The 5,155-nt window shown below is 31.9% G+C and overlaps 1 protein-coding gene and 1 non-coding gene across 10 annotated transcripts in view; one reads left to right on the forward strand and one right to left on the reverse strand.

Annotated features, from left to right (window-relative positions):
- The window catches only part of LOC116850990 (tachykinins-like), a 395,129-nt gene that overhangs the window by 236,719 nt on the left and 153,255 nt on the right, over positions 1 to 5,155 (forward strand). The gene's annotated exons all lie outside the window — the stretch shown is intronic.
- Trnas-gga lies at positions 2,928 to 3,001 on the reverse strand. Its single transcript has one exon. It is a non-coding gene; the product is annotated as a tRNA-Ser (tRNA).

Raw genomic sequence — 5,155 nt, forward strand, 5'->3', positions numbered from 1 at the left:
AAAATATAGAAATATCTAAATATCTAAATATTTTATATAATATTTATTGTAAACAAAAAATTAATATTTTGTAAATATTTCTATAAATATTGCAAATAAAAAAAATAAATATAATTATTTATAATTATTAATTTAATAAAGAAATAAGAAAATCGGAATTTAAATTGGTAATGTACATTAGAAAAAATTCTTTAAATAAAAGAAATATATTTTGCTATATATAATTTCTTAACTTAAAAAAATATTTGTTAAATTTTCGGAAATATATAATAAATATAAAGAAATATTTTTTTAAATTTGTAAAATAAGCTGTAAAATTATGAATTTATAAATGAAAAAAGTGATCTCTTTGATTTAAAATATCGATATATATAGAAGAATAAACAAATGATTTTTTTACAAGGAGAAAATTAGTGTTTTTAAATGTAAAAACTGTTTATATAAATATTTGCTTGTTTTAAAAGTAAATAAAATACAAGTAAATCACTTTATAAATCTGAATAAATTATTTTCTAATATTAAAAATATTTTTTTATGTTTCAAATTAAAGTTTCTTTTATTATCAGAAAACAATTTATTTAAATTTACAAAATAATTTATTTTACTTACTTTTAAAACATGTAAATATTTTTTAAATACTTTCTACATACTTTTTAAAACATATATTTTAAAAGAATCTATTCTCTTCTTTTAAATAAATCATATGCTTTCGTATATGGATATACCATATGTATACAATATAAAGCGTCTCTCAATCAAAATGATGCAGTAGGTAAGGTGAACGACACAAGAATCAGCCCAAGTAACAGGCTCACGTCAAAATGACGTAAAAAACTTGTCATAACTGGTCGAATGACATCAAGTGATTAAATAACGACGTCTTTAAAACGTCTTTTTGTGACATCTTAATGACGTTTCTGTATAACATCTTAAAAACGTATTATTGACATTTAGAGACGTCGTAAAACGTCATTAAATCCTCTAAAATGTCGTCATCGGTCTGTGACATTAGACTATCATTTTGACGATATTCTCACGATATTTTTTATCATTCCTTGGTTATTTTTTATCCTGAACTTACTTAGATTTGGATGTCATTTTGACGTAAGTCTGCTACTTGGGAAAGGTCTCAGGCTCGAATCTCAGCAATGCCCATACAGCACAGAAGCTTGCAGCAACATTGCTACAACGTTGCAAGATTGCATATTGCAGTGCAATGTTGCAGAGACTTTGCAATGACATTAATTTGCAATATTACTTTAGCAATATATACAGCAATATTTAAAAAAAATATTACGAATATAATATATTTTATTTATTTACTAGTTATTTTTGTTACTTGTATTTTAAATTCAGTAATGTTTTACGTCAATAATACTTACAGAATAGCACTTAGAATAGCACTCGTTAGTGGCAATCATTAATTTGTCTTATTGCATATTTTTTATACTTCTTATACCGTTTTTTCGGAGAAAATACTTTCTTTAGATTTAATATTCATACTTGTTTAATTTTGTGTTTTTTTTTATTTCATTAAAATTTATTATTATATTCTTAAACGAAATATCATTTTTTAAAATGATGAAAATAAAACTTTTATTTCGTTCAAGGAAACCATGTCATATAATGAAACAACACTATTGTTTTAAATAATATTTTTTAAATGTTTCTCTCAAAATTTAGTAATTCGATTTGTTTAATTTGGATTTTCTTGGATTTTTTAATTTTTTTTGTTGGATTAATCATTATAACATTTTGTTAAAAATGTAAAAGTAATTATCATTGTTTCACTACATTACATCAATACTCATCGCATATCGAATGTTGCATTGTTTCAATATCTATCAGCAAATTATCCAATAAACAACAAGTAAAAATTATGTAACTATTATTTGGTGTTTGCTAGATATGTTATAATATACTGTGAACACTATAAGGATACATTATATATGCATTAATCGTAAGAATATCGTTGAAGCGCCGCGTGCCGCTCGATCGTCAGGTTAAGCAACACTTTAACGGAGTCAGGACATGGATTGGTGACCGGTGGTATTACTGCTTGGGATCGAAATTATCGCAGGAGGATTCACGAAAGTTTGGAATGTGTTGACAACCTTCGATATCTAGTAGTTTATGAGACATGAGAAAATTAGGAATATAAGTATATTTTTGTATGATTTTCTCATTTTTCATCTTCGCATAATAATTCTCAGTATTTGATTACTATTAATATTTAACAGTGATTTTATTATCAGTATTCACCAGAAATTAAGTACTGGCCAAAAAATTACTGAATTACTGGTAATATTTAATGACTAATAATTTTTCAGTATTTCTTAGTATGATATTTCTATAAGGGAGGCACAAAAAGTTGGTATTCTGACGTAAAGTAGTCGTTAATGTCAATAGACATTATACACGGTTGCTTTTGTCCTGTAGGAGAACACAACGTAATGAAAGCCTCGCCTGTACTTATAGATCAAAGAGCGAGTCAGTGACCAGAACGGTCGTTTTACTAGCGCAACGACGTACGGCGAGCGGTCCAATTTTGAGTCAGAGATCTGAATCTCTTTACTCGGGATTGGATCTGGAGCGATAATGGGAGAGGACGGGTTAAGAAAGAAATTAAATTTCACTAATAGTGAGAAATTAACGGCACATAAAGGAGCAAGCACGGATGTCTTAGTGCTATTAAATACTAATATAACTTTAATATTAATATGATTGTGGGAGGATAAAAATGTCCAGTATGTCAAACGCACGTATTGAAATTTTCTTTTCGACTAACGTACGCGGAGAATCAACCTTCCATATTTAGACCGATCCTTGAGTCCCAAATTTTAAATATATATTTTAATTAAAATTCCAAACCCCCATTAAACCGAAGACTCAAATAGATTCCTTTTTTATATATGTTGCGAAAAAACTGCCTCCGCCAGGACTCGAACCTGGAACCTCCCCACTTTCCGGGCGGGACGCCTTTCCATTCGGCCACCGAGGCTTCGACAGTAATCTCGCAACACAATGTTTATAAACTCTTTAAGATGTAAGTTGAGAGAGAACGAAAGAGTCGATCTCGTAAGAGATGTTATTATACGAGAGAGAGATAGTATATTCTTCCTACTAATGCTTATGATAAACCGAAATAATAGAAAGCTCCTGAATAGATTTAACTAATAGTGAGAAATTAACGGCACAAAGGAGCAAGCACGGATGTCTTCGTGCTATTAAATACTAATATAACTTTAATTTCTTTAATTATAAATTAAATTTCTTTATGAAAGGAAAAAATATGATTTATTTATAACTACAATTTAATACGGTGTGTGCGTGTATGTGTGTGTGGATGTTAGCGATTCGTGTGTAGGTAATCGGAGGATAGAGGTGGCGGTTCTTCTGAGAGAAAAGGAGCTGAGGGGCGATATTCGGAAGGATAGTTAGTCGATACCATCGGGGGAAGAAGGTAAGGAGGGACGGGTGGTAACTGATCCGCAGGTACACTAAGGTAGCGTCCAAGACAACCGCGTATTAGCTCCCGGCAGAACTCTCGCTTATTTCGCGTTTGGTTCGCGAATAAGGTGTCAAATTCCTAGAGAACCGTTTCAAAGTCCACGTAATGAAATCGCGGGTGTTGACCAACTAACATGATTAATTAAAGATATGGGTTTTCGGTACAAAATAAAAATATGTCTGTCCGGACTTATGCGAAATTGAGACGCGGAAAGATGAATAATAAAACAATGACTTACTATTGAAGTGTACGAGGGAAAATGGGTCTTTCTGAATTTCCTGAGATCGTGGCTCCCGTCCTGTCTGATGGTCGTTGTTTTCCAAGGTGATCGCGAGTGCGATGAAGTTCGAAGTGCAAAGGCAGATGTGAATAGAAGTGTCCACGAATGCGATGTGGATAGAAGTGCCCACGAATGCGATATGAATGGTAGTGCCCACGAATGCGATATGGACGAAAAGTAGTAAAAAAGATAATTATGGCCGAAAAATCATACGGATCGGACTTTCATAGTTTTGGAAAATAGAAAATTTCGGCGATAGCGGTTACCGGATTTGTTGGAGATGACGTGCTTAGTAACAAGAATGAGGCTCGGATTTGTGAGAAAAAATGAAAATTTGGGAAATGTTCGATCAGATGATATATGGACATGCGCACTTGTAGGTGACGTGTTTCATGATTCTTTCGTAAGACTCGCGGTCTAAGTATTTCTTTTGTGTACTTAACTGTTTTGTAACTCGGTCGGATAGATAATCTTTATGCAATTAAAGATATTCGATTCGCATTCCGATTAAAGGTATGTGTGGCCCTACGGGACGTAACACCCCCGGATTCAGACAAATGTTGGGGGCACCAACATTTGAAAGTGGAGCGTATTAAGGTTCGAGGTTTGAATTTATAATTAAGGTAAAACGTGAGTGAGTGTGTGTATTTGTGTGAGGTATGTTGTTGGTTCGCTTTTCCGAATACGCAGGTCAAATTTTGTTTTCGCTCGGTATTTTTCTGTAGATTATTATTGAATTAGTTACCTCGGCTTCAGGTTAAAAGAGGTCTAGCGCTTAAAATCCTGTGGATTAGGTATTGAATGTATTATGAATCACTAAATAACACTTCGAGGAGGTTGGCAGACGATTTGTTTATTCTAAAATAAAAGTATGTCGATCGGTTGTCTATATAAGAATTTCTATTTTAGGAGGAAGAAAAAGGTGACCTCCAAATCCTTTTCCTTTCTTTTCTTCGTCGCTTATTGTTTATTAAAAAGTTATTAATAAAAGAAGTTGCATAAAATGATTGTAATTTTTGGACACCGTATATACAGATTGTAATTTTTGGATACCGTATATGTTTGATAAGAGCGTGTACGGCAAAACTCAAAAACTTAGGATAATACATAAATTGAAAAAATTTGTACACATTATGCATGATATAGACTGCGATGCTTTATTATTAATAAGTTGTCCAGTCGCCTCCATTATCAATAATTGACTGGCATCTCCGAGGCATACTTTCTACTAATTTTACAGCATAATCTTCAGACAAAGATCTCCATATAAATCGAATCTGTCGAATTAACTGCTTGACGGTCCATATTTTCTTTCCTCGGAGCTTAAACTTTATAAGCGCCCAAACATTTTCAATTGGATTTGC

This window comes from Odontomachus brunneus, unplaced genomic scaffold (genome assembly GCF_010583005.1).
Source record: "Odontomachus brunneus isolate Ranch 3 - 2012 unplaced genomic scaffold, Obru_v1 Obru_scaffold_163, whole genome shotgun sequence".
Lineage (NCBI taxonomy): Eukaryota > Metazoa > Arthropoda > Insecta > Hymenoptera > Formicidae > Odontomachus > Odontomachus brunneus.